The sequence below is a fragment of the Protopterus annectens genome, chromosome 1.part1 (genome assembly GCF_019279795.1).
Source record: "Protopterus annectens isolate FY-2018-M chromosome 1.part1, PAN1.0, whole genome shotgun sequence".
In the NCBI taxonomy this organism is placed as follows: Eukaryota; Metazoa; Chordata; order Ceratodontiformes; family Protopteridae; genus Protopterus; species Protopterus annectens.
The window spans coordinates 1958368644-1958388831 of NC_056726.1; the positions used below are offsets into that span (position 1 = coordinate 1958368644).

Consider the following 20188-nt stretch of genomic DNA (forward strand, 5'->3'; position numbering starts at 1 on the left):
AAATGTCTAATAAACTAAATTCTATAAAAATGGATCAATTATAACTTACAAGTAGAAGTCACAAAAAATGCATCAAGCTAGATGATAAAAAGAGTTTGAAATGTAACTACAAAATTGCTTGCGTGCTCTCAGGCTAAAGAAGCTAAAAGGGAATACGTTTAGAGGGAATCACGGAGGCTCTGTTTAATGCTAAGGGACAGCTTGGTATGTTGTCACTACCCATAGTACTACCGTTCTTGGTTTTGGACAAAATACTTAGAACCTATTCAGAAGTAATTATGGAGTTGGGGACTATGTAGAAGGGAAAATTCATGGGGGAGTATCAGGAAATCTGTTTGCATGGGTCGTAGATATATACCTCCTGGATCATGGTTGGTTATGCCATTTAAGATCAGTTTTGTGCAATACTGGATATTATATCTTATATTCTCACCATAGTTAAAGAAAGTGTATGTATCTTTGGAAGAAGTGGCAATATTTAATTAATATCTCACAGTGCCCCTTTTGATAATACACTTTAGCAATCTGTACATTATCTTGCTAATGGGAGGATTTGAAGTTATTCCTTATTCCTTAATGACAGGCATTTCTTTATGTATGTATGTATGCATGTATGTATTAACTTTGGGATTTGCTGAAATTGGGTTTGCAACACATGAATTTATTCTTACATTTTTTATCATATTTGTGATGGATAGGGACAGATACTTCAATGCAAGAAATAAGATGAGAGTAAAAATCAAGTGGCATAAGTAACTGCTTTTACTGAAGGATTCTTGTTGGGTGGCTTTTACATTTTATTAGGTCATCCAAAAGTGCTTGGATGCTGGCCTTAAAGGATTTGTTGTTTATATTACAGCTGGATAGAGTCAAGGGCTTGGTTCTTAAGGAGGGTATGACAGCTTCATAGTCCGATTTAATCATGGAGTGGAGACTTTGGGAGTAGAGCAGGCAAATTATGTTAAAACATGATCAAGAAAGTTAGACCCTGTAGTCAGAAAGAACATAGTTTGGTCAACAGAGTTGATAATAAAGATAAGGAACTACTGTGTACAAATTCAAGTTCAACAGTAATGATAAAGATGGGGTCAGATTAACAATGTCTATAAAGAAAAAACAGAGTTTATTTTTAGCTAGTAGGTTCATTTCTAGTACCAGGGGTGTGTAAACTTTTTACTCCACTGTGTGTGGTGTGTGTGTGTGGTGTGTGTGTGTGTGTGTGTGTGTGTGTGTGTGTGTGTGTGTGTGTATGTGTATGTGTATGTATATGTTAATATATGTATATGTATATGTATATATATATATATATATATATATATATATATATATATATATATATAGGTTCATAGGTGTGTACTAGGCTAATGGCCCATGAGCCTTTACAAGCCTAGCTGACCTTAGTTCCCAGTACCTCTGTTGAGTATAGCAACTGGAGGGATCCGTGGGATGAATTTTTTATTTCCCATCCACTCATCAAGATTTCTCTTGAAGAGGGCCAGTGAGGTGCTCTGTTTAACATGTATGGGAAGTCTATTCCATGGCATGGGCAGTCTCTTGGTTATGAACCTGTCCCTCCTGCATGTTCTATTGATTGTGGTAATGAAGTTGAGGTCTCTGGTGCATGTGGTGCAGAGGGATTGGGATTTCTTTAGATGGAGCATTTCTAACAGCGCTGGGTCAGACATGACTTTGTAGGTCAAGTGAGATCGCCTCTAAGTAGGCAATATGAAACAGAGAATAGATGGAGTTTTTTGAGTCTGTCCATATAGGGCAAGTGTTTAGGGCATATGATCCTCTTTGTGAGGTACTTTTGCAGCCTCTCTAGTTATTTCCAGTGTCTAGTGAGGTACATGCCAAATGGGGCATTGTACTCGATGATTGGTTGAATGAGGGAAGAGTAGAGGGAGACTATGACCTCTTTCTTCCTGGATGCAAAACCCTTAGTAATGAGATGTGCCACATAAAAGGATGTTCTGACCACAGTGGCAATGTGGTGGTCAAAAGAAAGGTTGCTGTCAACCTGTGTTCCCAGATCTCGTATAATGCCTTCTGTGTTCAGTGGACTACCATTGATGTGGTAATTCATGGTAACCAGATTTTTCCCAAAGGGGATGGCGAGACATTTTTTGGCATTGAGCTTTAAGGCCATGGTTCTGACACCAGTCGTTGGTTTCAATGAGGCCTTTCTGTAGGATGTCAACATCACCTGGGGAGTTAATAATGTCTCCCAACTTGCAATCATCTGAAAACTTTGTCAGCTAGAGTCCCTTCATGTTGGCCTGGACTTCTGAGAAGTAGATACCAAAGAGGAGAGGACCCAGGACTGATCCATGTGGGACTCCACTTGTGATTGGTCAGCAGTCTGACTTGGAGTCAGAACCCACAGTGTGAAAGTAGCTATCTGTGAGCCAGTTTGCAACCCTCCTCGTGATATAGGGGTTGATGCCTAGCTTAGTGAGTTTTTCTATGATTCCTGAATGGGTAATGGTATCAAAGGCCTTGGCCAGATCAAGGTAGGCTGTATGAACCACCTTGTCTTCATCCACAACTCTGACGACTGACTCAAAGAAGTCGACCAAGTTGAGCAGGCATGATCTACCCTTCACAAAACCAAACGGTGTGGGATCCAGAGTTTGGAGATTCCCCATATCCTTGTTTATTAGCTCCATGATGATGCATTCCATATCTTTGCATATCAGACTTGTCAGGCTAATGGGGTGGTAATTCCCAGGCTCTGTAGTCACTCCTCCTTTGTGGAGAGGGATGACTGTAGCAGTGCACCATTCAGCAGGGACAAAGCCTCAGGTGAGGCTGTGATTGAACAGGGCACACAGGTGAGGTGCCAGTTCACTCTGTAGTTCATGTAGGACACAGCCAGAGATATTGTTAGGTCCAATAGAAGCTGTATTCTTGGCCTTGGACAGTGCTGTTTTAACCTGTGCAGCAGTAATACTGGGTGTCTGGCAATCTACTGGCATTGTGATTGGTACTTTGGGGGGGGGTAAACTTGGCACTGAATCTGTTGGCCAGTGTATTGGCAATAGCTTTTGGCTTGCTATAGGAGGTACCATTGTGCAGTAACTCAGAGCAAATCTAGGTATTGCCGTGAGATTCTTCACATAACTATAGAAGGCCTTGTGGTTGTCTTTACTGTCTGCTGCAACTCTGTTTTCATAGCTAGCTTTAGAGAATTTGACAAGGGATCTCAACTTTTTGTTGAGGCTGACAAGGGAGTTTTTCCAGTCTTGGGACTTCACCTTATTCTGCATCAGTTTCCTCCTTCTGTTGTAGAGTTTGTTTATGGCAGAGGACCACCAGATTGGCTTCCTTTTTTTGGAGGAGAGTGTCTTGGTTCTATTGGGTATGGTGAGAGTCATGCATTTGTGTATGTGGTCATACAGTGCATTAGTGTATGATTCAGCAGTCATGCAACTATTCTCCATTTGCATGGGTGCCATGAAGTTAGCCACCTCTGTTTTTAGGAGCCCAAAGTTAACTTTGGAAAAGTTTTTCATGGTGGTCACCTTTGGGGGATGGTGGGGGTAGGAGAGATGTGGATTTCCAAGGTGATTAGTTTGTGGTCGGATCTAACCATGGAGGAGTTGACTACTGGTGTTGAGCAATGGTCACCCATGTTAGTAATGACCAGGTCAAGCATGTTGCTACCTCTAATGGGGGTAAGAACGAGCTGGTCCAGGGCATTGGAATTAATGAATTCCAGGAAACATTGGGCAAGTGTTTTGGTATATGAGTAGTTTTCCCAGTTAATGGAGGGGTAGTTGAAGTCATCCAGTATGACAGTGTTAGGTTGGACCCTAATATTCTCCAGGGTGCTTAGGAACATGGAGTGCGAGTCTTGGGACATGGTTGGGGACGTATAACAGGCTACGACCTGAATCACTGTCTTACCCAATGTTAGCTGCACCTGAAATATCTCTGATGCATTATATTGGGCTACCTGTTCTCAGGTATGCGCATCCTTTATGAATATGGAAACACCACTGCCTTTTGAGCTTCAGTCCATGTTCTGGGGCTGAAAGGTGTGGAATGAGTTATAGCCTGGTAATGCAAGGGTGCTTTCTGCTGCTTTGAACCAGGTCTCTGTTACAGCAGAAATGTCGATGTTCTCCATTTTAAGGAGTGCTTTTTGAGATTTAGACTTCTAGCATTGCGCAGCATGACCCTCAGATTGCATTTGTTTGTAGCTGTTATGATGGTAATTTGATTTTGGAACACTGCCTAAAAAAGGCACTATATGGGTGGCAAGAGCCTTGGCCAGTATCCAGAAGCCCAAGGGTGACAGATGCAGGCCATCTCTGACAAAGCATCGAGGTCTGTCAATGTCATCCCAGGCAGACAGACACTGGATCCCCTTAGAATGACACCAGAAATTTAGCCAATTGTTGAAATCAATCAGTTTCTGCTTGTACTGTGGTATTATTCTGGGTGATGGTAGTATGCTGCTCAGGGCTAGGGTCATACCCACCTGGGCTACATAATCTGAGAGCTTCTCCATGTCTCTTTTCATGTAGTCCAGGGAGGTATGTCTCAGGTCATTCACACCCACATGTACTGTGACAGACTCATATTTGTACCTGTTGTTGAGGGCCCTGAGTGCATACGTTGTGACAGATCCTGGCACCTGACAGGCAGCTGACTGTTACTTTCTGCTTATTCAACCTAGTGAGTGGGACATCGGTGTGCCTCACTATCGAGTCACCTATAACTAGTGTGCTGGGCATGCTGTTTTGCCTTATGGGCTTTGGTTGAGTGGCACACTGTTTAGGAGAGTTATGTGTCTCGTGATTAGTGTTGTGGTGGTTGATTGTGTTTCTGCTTTGGTGGTCTCTGCTGTTTGGGTACTTTTATTGAGAACCACCGCAAAGGTGGGTGTGTGGTTTGTGGTTTTTTGTGAAGGCAGTGCTGGTGTGTGTTGTGGAGGACTATGTGTTCAGTGTGGTGTGGTGCAAGTTCTGATCCTCTCTTCTTGACCAGCTATTCCGGTCTTGGCTGGGGAGTGTATGGCTTCCAATTTGGATATACAAGTGCATCTCTCGCAAGTCTGAGTGTTGGGAGGTGTAATATACATACATATATTATATATGTTTGTGTGTATATAAACAGAAAAGTTGATCTAAGTATCATTCCATCACCCTGCTACTAAAATATGCATGCCCACAATGAGATGGCACATTACTAGTTAAGGGCATATTTATCAACCTAGGCAGTATAACAATCTAATGCTATTCTGTCATTAGCTTTCCTGTCAACAAATGAGTCATTAATGAAGGTGACTGAGTCCACACACACACACACACACACACAAACGCACACGCATGTACCCACATACATACATACATACATACATATATATAGATATATATACATAACTATATATTTACGCACACACATGCCTGCACACAAACACACACACACACACACACAGATATATATATGTGTATATATATATATATATATATATATATATATATATATATATATTATAAATATGATTTTTAAGCAGTTAAAGTCTTCTAGTTGAATATGTTTCTTCAGCCCAAAGCATTCTTTCCCATATTTGACATTTTATTGGCTCAGAGCCATATTGCCAATTTGATACCAGGAAAGTAGACTGGTGGTTAGAACCCTTTTAGCCACAACTTAGTATACAAAGCAGATCTGCAGTGAGATTATAAAAATACCAGCTAACCCTGGCCATTGGGATAAGCGTTTTGTGCTTTAGATATGTCTGAGATTGCAGTGTCATGGAGACAGAGAAATGCATAAGCTTTTATGTTCTTAGGATAAGTGACACCTTAGTTTTTGTCTTTTAAGTTAGTGCTATTTTACCTAATTGAAGTGATGTGAGATTACAAATGTTAGATTGATATGAGACTGCAACTAATAAAGAAAGAATGAGTTGGGAGAAAAGCCCCCATAGGAGTGAATACAATGGCTTCGTCGTAACTACTGCTGTAGGTAATTTTATACATATGGCATTTTTCTTAAAAACACCTCACCCAATTGAATATATGAATTCAGATATTGTGTACACTCAAGGAAGAAAGTTTATATTTTGTGTGGTTGCTGCTGCACATTTATTTCTAGAAAAGCTGATTTTAGAGAAAATACAGCTGTGTAAGGTGAACTTACTATAATAACAAATGTACAAATGATCACTGCTGTAGTAGCTTTAGCTATATAGATTATATCCTGCCTAAGATACAACAGTCAGGTTTTAAAGCTTCAGGGCACCTACCACGAGCCCAACTGTCATGCTGACTAAAAGACAAGTTTGGGCATGAAGCCATATAAAGCTTTCCTGTCACAGACAGAGGGAGGTTAACCCCTGAAAGGACAATGCTACGAAAAACAAAAAACAAATGTCCACACCCTGGCATCAAAAATGCACCAAAAATCAAAGATGGAGTGGGAGGGAGTGGCTACTGCAGTAGTGATCATTTGAACATCTAATGTTATGGTACGTTCTCTCTCTCTCTCTCATATATATATATATATATATATATATATATATATCATATGGGATCCATACAGAGCCCCGATTGCACTTTCCACAGAAGGAGGAATCACCGATCATACTTAACCAAAAATGCTGTTCACAGAAGCAGCACTTTCGGATAAGTATGCTCATTGTGCCGGTTGTACTACGGTGTGGATAAGGGAAAATTCCCGTTCCCTACTGTAGTGCGACCTTGGAGTGAGAATATTAAAGTAGGAGGGTGTGGGGGGTGCAGGGGGGCTTGTCCCCTTGCATAGAAGTAGGTCTAATGTTTTTTTTTTTTTTTTAAACATAATTTACCGTAAGCGCTTTTTTGGTGAAAGCGTATGTATATGTATGTATGTATGCATATATATATATATATATATATATATATATATATTGTTAATGTGTGACAGTGTGTGTGTGTTTGTTTTTTGTGTGGTTGTGTTTTCTTTGTTAATAAAATGAAATTCGAACCACAGTGTGCACTGAATGAATACTCAAGATCTGAAACACGAAGATTTATTCAACCAACAACTAAGCATATGCTTTCACCAGCAACCTGGCTTCTTCAGAGTCTGACAGTAAAACACTCCATATAAAAACACTCCACATTTAAAAGCAATGCATTCTCCCCACCCATCCAATTAATCAATAAATCAATCAAACAGACAATTTCTTAAGAATACATTTACAACCAAGTATTAGTTTAAAAACAATTCATAGCATTTAATAAACTTATAATAGTCATACACTACATATGTATACATATAAAAATGTAATATAAAATTGCAGTTCCTCTAAATAACACTACTTAAGTATTTTAACTGAGGCTTTATAGTGACACATTCATTTTAGCCCAGGCCTGGTAGCATTGAGCCTAAGCTGCCATTCCATTTCTAACCTTGCTACCCTGTTCTGTGCATCACACTGAATGTTAGACTTAACCCTATCTATAATAAAAATAAAAATTGTTAAAATTCGCACTTACTGAACTATGCAAATAAAGTTCATTGTGCTCATCCTTTCTCCTGATTGAACTGACATGTTCCCTATTCTTGTTTTCAAGCTTGTAGTCATGCCCACATAAAATGCATCGCATGACATACACAAGCAAGATATACACAATTCTTGGTGCTACAATTACAAGCACCTGGACAAGATATCGCACGCTGATACCCCACTACACTTCACGTCACAACTGCTATGTATCTACATCCTCTACAGGAACCACATTTGCTCATGGCAGATCTAGTGTTGCTTCACCTCTCTTTCAAGTATACTCTTTCAAGTTCTTTCCTTTTCCATAGACAATCACGGGGTATCACCTAGGATCATTTTAATATCTTTACTCAGAAAATATTTCCACAAATTTCTGAGACTAGAACCTAGTTCATTAGCTCTTTCATTGTATGTTAAAACAAATTTTGCTTTATTTGTTTTATTCAATGTGCTGACACTACTACCTATGTTTGCACCCTCCTCCCCTTGCCCTCTTAGAATAGGACTATATTTGTTTCTTCTTCTTCTATATACTTCTTTTTGATGTTAGTTAACATTGATAGCGGGTACCCCCTGTCAACAAACATTCCAATCAATGTATAAATTTCCTTCTTAAATAAATCATCATTACTGATTAATCTACATAGCCGGACCATCTGGCCCTTAACTACACCTCTCCTTTGGTGCAGAGGGTGACAACTTGTGTAGTGCAGCATCGAGTTTGAATAACTAGGTTTCCTGTAAATTGTACTCACCAGTCCTTCTTTGGTCTTAAATAAGATAATGTCCAGGTAATTTACTCTCTCTCTTTGTTCCAGGTGTGTGTAAATCTAAGGAAATCTGTGGTTTCATTAATGTAAGAGCAAAATTCCTTAACACTTTCTCATCCCCTTTCCAAAATATAAGGAGGTCATCTAAAACCTACAGTACAAAAGAATGTTGCCCTTGTACTTTGAGTTTAACACAAATTGCTTTTCCCATGCCCATAGCACTAATTAGCATAGACAGGCACAATGGGCACCCATCGCTACCCCTGTCTTTTGTTGATAGATCTCTCCATCAAATTGTATAAAGTTATTATGTAGTATGATTTCCATCAAGTCATGACATATCTCCAGTCTTTCTTTATCAAAACTGGGACTAGTCAAAAGACTGTCATAAAACAGTTCCAGCCCAGTTTGATGTGGTATCACGAGAATAAGTTAATGACATCGACAGTCAAAAACCCAAATCTCATTCCCAATGCCCTTAACACTTCCTACCCTTTCCAAACAATGCCACGAATCCTTTAGTATGTGGTCAGCATCCATTAATGCTTTTTTACAAAAATGGTCCACAAATGCAGCCATTGGTTCTGTCTTGGAACCCTTTGCAGAAACAATTGGTCTAAACTGCACATTTTCTGTCCCTTTGTGGACCTTTGGGATTCCAAAAAGCTTGGGCATAGTAGGAAACTTCACACAAAGAAACATACTCAACCTCATTAATAACTCCTTGATGTAAAGCATCAAACAAAAACATATCTATTCCTCTATATGCTCTATTAGTTTCATTAATTGATGCTCTAGTGTATGTGTTTTCATCCCTAAGCAACCTAAATATACAACTACTGTAGTCTATTTTATTCATGATGACCATTCCTCCCCCTTTGTCTGGTTTCATACATCTAACCTTCTGTGTTGGACCATAATTCTTGTATAACCTTTCTTTCATTCTCTGATAAATTATCCTTGACCTCAGATTTTTGCCTACAGATTTTCCTAAACTCATATTCTACCATCTGTTCAAATCCAGTGATCTCTGAGTTTATGGGAGGCATGAAGCAACTTTTTCTTTTAATCCCTAAAGAAAAAAAAAAAATTGGGGGTGCCAGGGGGAACATTTGTGTATGTGGTCATACAGTGCATCAGGTGTGTATGATTCAGCAGTAATGCAAACTATTCTCCATTTGCATGGAAAGTGCCGCGAAGTTAGCCACCTCTTGCTTAGGGAGCCCAAAGTTAACTTTGGAAAAGTTTTTCATGGTGGTCACCTTTTGGGGGATGGTGGGGGTAGGAGAGAAAAAAAAAGATTTCTCAAGGTGATTAGTTTGTGGTCTGGATCTAACCATGGAGGAGTTGATCATTGGTGTTGAGCAATGGTCACCCATGTTAGTAATGACCAGGTCACCAGCAGCATGTTGCTACCTCTAATGGGGGTAAGAAACGAGCTGGTCCGAGGGGCATTGGAATTAATGAATTCCATGAAACATTAAAAGTGTATTGGTATATGAGTAGTTTTCCCAGTTAATGGAGGGGTAGTTGAAGTCATCCCAGTATGCAGTGTTAGTTGGACCCTAATATTCTTCCAGGGTGCTAGGAACATGGAGTGCAGTCTTGGGACATGGTTGGGGACGAATTTATATCAGGCTAGCCACTCCTGAATCACTGTTCACCCAATGTTAGCTGCACCTGAAATATCTCTGATGCATTATGTTGGGCTACCTGTTCTCAGCGTGTATGCGATATCCTTTATGAATATGGAAACACCACTGCCTTTTGAGCTTGGTCCAAGTTCTCAGGGGGCTGTGGAAAGGTGTGTAACGGTTATAGCCTGGTAATGCAGCAGCTTTCTGCTGCTTTGAACCAGGTCTCTGTTACAGCAGAAATGTTGATGTTCTCCATTTTAAGGAGTGCTTTTTGAGATTTAGACTCCCCAGTACGCAGCATGACCGCTGGGGATTGCATTGTTTGTAGCTGTTATGATGGTAATTTTGATTTTTTGGAACACTGCCTAAAAAGGCACTATATGGGTGGGCGGGAGAGCCCCTGGCCAGTATCCAGAAGCCCAAGGCGATAGATGCAGGCCATCTCTGACAAAGCATCGAGGTCTGTCAATGTCATCCCAGGCAGACAGACACTGGATCCCCTTAGAACGACACCATTGGGGAAATTTAGCCAATTGTTGAAATCAATCATTTTCTGCTTGTACTGTGGTATTATTCTGGGTGATGGTAGTATGCGTTGCTCAGGGCTAGGGTCATACCCACCTGGGCTACATAATCTGAGAGCTTCTCCATGTCTCTTTCATGTAGTCCAGGGAGGTATGTCTCAGGTCATTCACACCCTACATGTACTGTGACAGACTCATATTTGTACCTGTTGTTGAGGGCCCTGAGTGCATACGCCAGACAGATCCTGGCACCTGACAGGCAGCTTAACTGTTACTTTCTGCTTATTCAACCTAGTGAGGGACATCGGTGTGCTCCTCACTATCGAGTCACCTATAACTAGTGTGCTGGGCATGCTGTTTTGCCTTATGGGCTTTGGTTGAGTGGCACACTGTTTAGGAGAGTTATGTGTCTCGTGATTAGTGTTGTGGTGGTTGATTGTGTTTCTGCCTTGGTGGTCTCTGCTGTTTGGGTACTTTTATTGAGAACCTCCGCAAAGGTGGGTGTGTGGTTTGTGTTTTTTTGTGAAGGCAGTGCTGGTGTGTGTTGTGGAGGACTATGTGTTCAGTGTGGTGTGGTGCAAGTTCTGATCCTCTCTTGACCAGCTATTCGTCTTGGCTGGGGTGTATGGCCCAGTTTGGATATACAAGGCATCTCCTCAAGTCTGAGTGTTGGGAGGTGTAATATACATTGCTATTATATTATATATGTTTGTGTGTATACATATATTATATATGTTTGTGTGTATATAAACAGAAAAGTTGATCTAAGTATCATTCCATCACCCTGCTACTAAAATATGCATGCCCACAATGAGATGGCACATTACTAGGAAAGGGCATATTTATCAACCTAGGCAGTATAACAATCTAATGCTATTCTGTCATTAGCTTTCCTGTCAACAAATGAGTCATTAATGAAGGTGACTGAGTCCACACACACACACACACAAACGCACACGCATGTAACCACATACATACATACATATATATATATATATATATATATATATATATATATATATATACATAACTATATATTTATGCACACACACGCCTGCACACAAACACACACACACACACACAGATATATATATGTATATATATATATATATATATATATATATATATATATATATATATATATATTATAAATATGATTTTTAAGCAGTTAAAGTCTTCTAGTTGAATATGTTTCTTCAGCCCAAAGCATTTTTTCCCATATTTGACATTTTATTGGCTCAGAGCCATATTGCCAATTTGATACCAGGAAAGTAGACTGGTGGTTAGAACCCTTTTAGCCACAACTTAGTATACAAAGCAGATCTGCAGTGAGATTATAAAATACCAGCTAACCCTGGCCATTGGGATAAGCCGCTTGCTTTTAGATATTAGTCTGAGATTGCAGTGTCATGGAGACAGAGAAATGCATAAGCTTTTATGTTCTTAGGATGAGTGACACCTTAGTTTTTGTCTTTTAAGTTAGTGCTATTTTACCTAATTGAAGTGATGTGAGAATACAAATGTTAGATTGATATGAGACTTCAACTAATAAAGAAAGAATGAGTTGGGAGAAAAGCCCCCATAGGAGTGAATACAATGGCTTCGTCGTAACTACTGCTTTAGGTAATTTTGTACATATGGCATTTTTCTTAAAAACACCTCACCCAATTGAATATATGAATTCAGATATTGTGTACACTCAAGGAAGAAAGTTTATATTTTGTGTCGTTGCTGCTGCACATTTATTTCTAGAAAAGCTGATTTTAGAGAAAATACAGCTGTGTAAGGTGAACTTACTATAACAACAGATGTACAAATGATCACTGCTGTAGTAGCTTTAGCTATAAAGATTATATCCTGCCTAAGATCAGGTTTTAAAGCTTCAGGGCACCTTCCACGAGCCCAACTCTCATGCTGACTAAAAGACAAGTTTAGGCATGAAGCCATATAAAGCTTTCCTGTCACAGACAGAGGGAGGTTAACCCCTGAAAGGACAATGCTACGAATAGCAAAAAACAAATGTCCACACCCTGGCATCAAAAATGCACCAAAAATCAAAGATGGAGTGGGAGGGAGTGGCTACTGCAGTAGTGATCATTTGAACATCTAATGTTATGGTACGTTCTCTCTCTCTCTCTCTCTCTCATATATATATATATATATATATATATATATATATATATATATACATCATATGGGATCCATACAGATCCCCGAATGCACTTTCCACAGAAGGAGGAATCACCGATCATACTTAACCAAAAATGCTGTTCACAGAAGCAGCACTTTCGATAAGTATGCTCATTGTGCCGTTGTACTACGGTGTGGATAAGGAAAATTCCTGCCCCTACTGTAGTGTGACCTTGGAGTGAGAATATTAAGGTAGGAGGGTGTGGGGGGTGCAGGGGGGCTTGTCCCCTGCATAGAAGTAGGTCTAATGTTTTTTTTTTTTTTTTTTAAACATACTTTACCATAAGCGCTTTTTTGGTGAAAGTGCTTTTGGTAAAATATGTTCGGTGATGATGGATTTGAACATTTGATCTTTTGATCAAAAGTCCTAGATCTATATATATATATATATATATATATATATATATATATATATATATATATATATATGTATATATATGTATATATATGTATATATTATGTGTGTGTGTGTGTGTATGTGTATATGTATGTGTATATATATATATATATATATATATATATATATATATATATATATATATATTGTTAATGTGTGACAGTGTGTGTGTGTGTGCATGTATGTGTTTGTTTTTTGAGTGGTTGTGTTTTCTTTGTTTGCTAATTGCCTACTTATAAGGTATCTGTAATATAAAAGTCATTTTAACTTCTGTTATGCTAAATAACATCAAGTTTATAATGCAAAGGTAATTGCTTTTGGTCATTGAGTTAATTGGTTTGAATGTAAGTACAGTTGCAGCAAATGTAAATATTAGGAGTACTGCTGCTGTACCTGCAGGTATCTCAGAGACTTCGTAGAACAAGAAGATGTTAGCAAAGTGTAAATATATTTGAGAGGATGCTGGTTGAGTTTAATTAACCATGTTTTTCTTTCAGCGTGGGTTTGTATTTTATTCAACTGTTCATTTATATCATTTGTTAGAATAAGTAATATATCCTTTTTTCTCTATACTGTAATATCTGTATCCGTTTGCTGTGCTGTAACATTCACATTGCATATTTAATTTTAGGATAGTAGCAAAATCAAGTTTTTATTTGCCTTCACCTTGGTATTTCTTGTTTTCCCACTCTCTGTAATGTTTGCCGTAGTTTTTATTTTGTATTCCATCCTGTTCAATTTAAGCTGTATAATTTTTATTCTTGCTCCACATTTTCTCATTTTGTTCTCATTCCCTGCTTTTATGGATTAAACAAGTGTAGCTTTGGTAGATTACAAAAAATAAAAGCTCATGATGCTTTTACTTTAATTCTTTTTTCCAATATTTTTATTAAGGATAAAATAAGAGAATAAACACTGTCTAATACATTGATTATACTGAACAGACAACGTTTAATAACACTGAAACTAAATCTACTATTTACATAGGCCTGAAAAATGTTTGAATAGTACAAATATTGTAAGAAAAAAAGTTCAGTGAAGCAAACAAATAATGATTAAACAGGGTTAAAAAATAAATTCATAAAGTCTAAGTTGGGTTTCAAACCTTTGTCCATGGATTATTAATAAAACTCCTTGGATATATTCTAAATTCTTTAGTTCTGACTTCCTTGTTTATGGTTCCTTCTAGTAAGGAGAGAAATTCACCAAGACTCAGAGAGGTGGTAGAGGTCCATTTCCTTGTAATACATTTCCTGGCTACTGCTATTATTGTCCATAATAAGTATGAATCTGATTAGTCAAAGAAAAGGTTTCATCAACATTACGGAAAGTTAAATTTTAATTAATGTGAAGTTATTTGAAAATAAAGCTGAAAGAAAATCATCAATATCTCTCCAAAAATTCCTTATTTTAGAGCAATCGTAGAAAATATGGAACTAATTTACATTACATGGTGTTAAACATCTCCAGCAAATTATGTTGTTCAATTTTTTGAATTTAGGAATTTTGTCAGGGGTTAAAATTGTTTGGTGTAAATACTTCCAAGTAAATACACTCCAATATTGACCCCAAGAAGTGAATTTTACTGAAGATAGAATTTTAAGTTTTTCTGTCTGGGAGAGACTATGAGGTAGGCCTTTAGTCACTGTGTTCCATTGCATAGTTGTTAAAGTGAACCTGTAACTTAACAAAATGGTGTATAATTTGGATGCTAAATTGTCAAACTGTTAGTCATTAAATAATATTTCAAATATGAGAGTAATTAAGGGAGGCTGATCTAAATATGAAGAGTTCTGAATAATTCTGCATAGGTCTTGTGAATAAGCAATTACATTTTGTAGTAATAACCAACCATGCGATGATAAGTTATAGTCTTTAATAATTTGCTGAAGTTATAAAGTTTCCTAGTCTTTAATGCATTGTTTCCAACAAATAATATTTTTAGTTTCCCATTCATTAAAGATGTTAATGTGAAGTTTATCCGGGAAGTTTTTTGTGATTTTAAAGGGGATTATTAGGTCAAACCAGGATTTGACATCTGCATTTGAGTATATTAGTTTTCTAAAGTTGTTAATAATGTTATTTAGATAGTTTAGTTTTATGAGTTTTGTCATATTATATTGAACAATGTGACTAAGAAGAAACCAGAACTTATTGGAGGGATGTTTGGAAGGAATTTTACATGACAGTGAGTTTTCATTCTGTATTCTAGCAATATGGAGATCTTTCCAATCTGAGTTGTAATTTGAGTCAATCCAATTTAATGTGCTTTTAAGTATTGATGCTTTGATATATGTTTCCAAGTCAGGGAATCTTAAATCACCACCATCCCAAGATCTAATATGATGCGTATTTGCAATCCTATTTTTGTTTGGGTATCATAGGAAATTTAATAAAGATTTATTTATGAGTTTCATACAATTATTCCTAGGATGGGTGTCTAGGGCCAGAAAAATGTATAACATTTTTCGAAGGAGAGTAATTTTTAACAATTGCAGTCGATCCGCAAATGGCGCTATTTTAGAATTGTATTGATTATAACTATTAATGCCTTTGATTTCTTGATTATTCCATATTGATGACACTAATATTTCTGTGACAAAGGCAAATAATATTGGAGATGAAAGGCAACCTTGTTTGGTACCTTTGGCTGTGGGATGTGCTGTTCATTGAAGGGGCCTAATTTTGACATATGCCGAATTATCTTTATAAATAGCCATTATCATGGAGATGAAAGATACTGGAAATGAGAATGCCTTTAGTGTTTCAAACAAAATAATCCCAGTTTACAGAGTTAAATGCTTTTTGTATGTCTAGACTCTACAACAAGGCTTCTTCATTTTCTTTGTTTAAGAATTCTATTAATGTTAATATTCTTTTGATATTACCATGAGTGTGCCTTTTATGAATAAACATGGTTGGGTCATTATGAACTAAATGTGAAAGTGGAACATATATTTTGTCCACAAATATAGACATAAAGATTTTGTAGTCATTATTAAAGAAATTCTGTATGATTTACATAGCTGTGAATCTTTGTCGGATTTGAGAATAGGGGCAATTATTTATTTAACATTTGTTCACCAGGAAAGTCCGACTTGGAACAAAACCAATTTTCAGCGGAAGCCCAGGGAGAAATGCTCCAGATGCATGTCTTTGTAATGTGGGAGGAAACTGAAGCACCCGAAGGAAATCCACATGAACGCAGGGAGGACATGCAGACTCCACACAGAAGGCACCCCAGCTGAGAATAGAACCAGATGACCTGTTGCTGTGAGGCAACAATGCTACCGCTGCACCACTGCACCATAATCAAGGAATATCTCCAAGAGGGCAGGATCAAATTTTTATTTTGTACTTTAACCAGGGTCTTATGAAGTAAAGATATAATTGAATCTGGAAAAAGCTTGTAAATCTCTGCTATGATGCCATCTGTGCTGGAAGCTTTGTTAGGTTTAAGGTTTTTGATTTTATTTTTTATTTCATTTAGAGTTATTAATTTCTCGAGAGTTGTACTAAAATTTTCTGGGATGGCATTCAAATTTAAAGTGATTTGTCAGAGTTATAATGTTTAGTGAAATTTTATATAAAGGCTTCTAATGTATCTCTGATATCAGAAAAGTGCAATTGTGTACACTTACCATAAATGTAGATGTCTGAGTGTATTCACTGTTGCAGTCATCACATTTAGGTTATCCCTGCCAGGGTAGCCCTCGGCCAGCCAGAATACCAGAGGCTTAGTATTTCTCCATCAGTTGCTCTCGCTTCAGGCCTGATGTCAGGACATCAGTAGTATAAAGTAAGGCAGCCGACGCCATTACATCAGTTTTTCTTGCCCTAACCTGCCAGGAGGCCCCAAGTAGGAGCCAGGTTCTGGTAGAAGAACCCCACCAATAAAAAGTAAATACCAATATGTTGCTTGTAAGGAAAGAGAAGAAAAAAGGGGGAATGGAGGTAGGGAAACCAGGACTGCAACAGTGAATACACTTGAACATCTACATTTATGGTAAGTTACACAACTGTACTATGTTCTTCATGTTTCACTGTTGCAGTCATCACATTTGTTTTTTTCCCCAAAGCTGAGGAAATGGGTGGAGGCAGTCAAGGAAACTAGGGGCTGGCTATGATGCCCTGTAAGACTGTTGAGGAAAACCCTGCCCTGGATTTGGAGAAGAGAGGCAGGTGGTAATGTGTGGTAAAAGTGTGAACAGATGTCCAGGTGGCAGCCTCCAGGATGTCCCAGATGGGGACTCCTCTGAGGAAAGCTGCATGGGGGATGGAGGGAGGGAAACCAGGACTGCAACCGTGAATACACTTGAACGTCTACATTTATGGTAAGTGTACACAACTGTACTATGTTCTTCATGTTTCACTGTTGCAGTCATCACATTTGGGTTTTTTCCCAAAGCTGAGGAAATGGGTAGAGGCAGTCAAGGAAACTAGGGGCTGGCTAGGATGCCATGCAAGACTGCAGAGGCAAACCCTGCCCTGGATTTGGAGAAGAGAGGCAGGTGGTAATGCTTGGTAGAAGTGTGAACAGATGTCCAGGTGGCAACCTCCAGAATGTCCCTGGTGGGGACTCCTATGAGGAAAGCTGCAGAGGTGGAGGCTGCTCTGGTGGGGTGAGTCCTGACCCCCTTGGGGATGCTTTCCATGTTGTTTGTAGCAGAAATGGATGCAGTGTGCTATCCATTTGGAAATGGTTTGTTTGGAGATGACTTTGCCTTTTGCCCCTGTAGCAAACCTAGTCAGCAATTGATCAGACTTTCTGAAGGATTTAGTCCTGATTAGATAGAATTTGAGCTGTCTGTGCACATCTAGAGAGAGTAGGATCCTTTCCCCTTGTTCTGGGGATCAGGAAAAAAGGTGGGCAAATGAATGGATTGGTTGAGAGACACAATGGACACCACCTTGGGCATGAAGGATGGGTTAGTCATGAGGGATACCTTGTCAGCGTGGAAGGTGATGAAGGGTTCCACAGCTATGAGTGCTTGCAGCTCGGAGACTCTTCTGGCTGAAGTGATGGCCAGAAGGAAAACTGTCTTCTGGGAGAGAAATTTTAGCTCTGCAGAAGAAGCTGGTTTGAAGGGGGGCAGGGTGAGCCTTTCCAACACAAAGTTAAGGTCCCAAGCTGAGGTTGGTGCTCTTCTGGGTGGCCTTAAGTTGCTAGCCCCTCTTAGGAACTGTTTGATCAGGGGGTGTGAGAAAAGGGGCTGCTTAGTTAGAAAATGAACAGAGATAGCAGAGGCATTAATTTTAATAGAGGAAAAAGGCAGGCCACTGTGTAGTAGGTCAGCTAAGTAAGCCAGGATGAGAGGGAGGGATGGCTGTGCTGTATTGACTCCCTTAGCCTGAATGCAGGTGCAGAACCTTTTCCATTTGTCAGCATTAGACTTTCTAGTGCTAGGGTGTCTGGCCTCATGTATAACATCCAGAACCTGTTTACTGAGGTTGGCAGATTGATCGGAGGTTAGGGAATAAGCCAAGCTGCCAAATTGAGTATCTGCAATTGGGGATGAATGAATTTCCCCTTCCCTCTGGGTCAGGAGGTTTAGAATCTGAGTAAGATGCCATGGTGGCAATGGGGACAGGCTGCAAAGCAAGGGGTACCAGTGCTGGTGAGGCCAGTCTGGAGCTATTAGAATTGTCCTTGTTTTTTCCTTTTATTTTGAGTGGTACCCTGGGGATGAGAGGTAGTGGAGGAAAGGCATAGACCGATAGATTGACCCAAGGAAAGGACAGGGCATCCACTTTCCAAGCCATGCAGTGATACTCTCTGGTGCAGAATTTGCTGAGCTGATGGTTGATGTGGGAGGAAAAGTGGTCGACTTTCGGGGTGCCCCATTTCTGAGTTATTAGGGTGAAGGTTCTTCTGTTGAGCTGCCACTCTTGTGGGTCCAGAAGATGTCTGCTTAATTGGTCTGCCAGAAAGTTGAGAGAATCTGGTAGGAAGACAGGTGGAGTTGCATGGCAGAGTCTGCATGTCACAGGGTCATGGTCAGCCTGCATAGAGGGTAGGAGTGAGTCCCTCCTTGCTTGTTGATATACCACATTACAGTGGTGTTGCCTGTTTTGATCAGGAGAGCCCATGGGGAGAGAAGAGGCTTGAAAACTATCAAGGCATGCTAGATGGGCATCATGTCTTTTTGGCTGATGTGCAGAGGGATTTGCTGTGGGCTCCATTGGCCCTGTATGCACCTGCCATCCAGGTGTGCACCCCAGGCATAGTCTGATGCATCTATGGTGAGGGTCTGGGCAGTGGGGGTTGGTGAGAAAGTAGTCCCTTGTTGTGGGAGCATGCTGTTGCCCACCAAAGAAAATCTTTTCTGAGACAAGGAATTATAGGTATAAGAGTCTCCAGGTCTTGAGAGTGTTGATGCCAAAGGCTTTTTAGGTACCATTGAAGTTTCCTCATATGCAGTCTGGCATATGGAATGAGTAGTATGCAAGATGCCATGAACCCCAGAGCTTGCAGGATCTTCCTTGCAGATAGCTGGGGTCTGGTGCCTAGTCGGAAGAAGTAGGCTGTCACAATAATTTGCTTTTCTAGTGTAAGGAATGCCATCTGGGATGTGGTGTCCAGGCTTGCTCCCAGGAATATAATCCTTTGGGTGGGCACCTGTTTGGATTTCTTTTCGTTGATTGTGTACCCTAGGGAGGAGAGTAGGGACGTTACAAAGGCCAGGTGCTTGAGTAGCTTTTTCTGGCTGTCTTCCTGAATTAGGCAGTCATCTAAGTATGGGTAAATCTAGATATTCCATTTGTCTGCAAAAGGCAATGGCCAGAGCCAGACATTTTGTGAAAACTGTGGGAGCAGTAGATAAGCCAAAGGAAAGTACAGAGAACTGAAAATGCTGAAATCCTGCCCTGAAATGGAGATATTTCCTGCATGATTCCCTGATAGAAATATGGAGGTAGGCCTCTTTAGATCTAGGGTGGCTAGCCAAGCATCCTTGGAGAGCGTGGGTAGCAGCTGTTGGAGGGTGAGCATTTTGAATTTTGGGATCACCGGGAAGGTGTTTAGAATGGATAGATTGAGGATGGAGCACCAGGTGCCCTCTTTAATGGGTACCAGGAAAAATTCTGGAGTAGAAACCTTGGCCTTTCTGTTCTGCATGAATGAGCTCTACTGCCCTCATAGAGAGCAGGGAAAGGATTTGCTTTTG

General features: G+C 39.5%; 1 protein-coding gene across 1 annotated transcript in view; it reads left to right on the top strand.

The window, feature by feature from the left end:
• The window catches only part of LOC122813058 (cytosolic 5'-nucleotidase 1A-like), a 701175-nt gene that overhangs the window by 116480 nt on the left and 564507 nt on the right, over positions 1-20188 (top strand). The gene's annotated exons all lie outside the window — the stretch shown is intronic.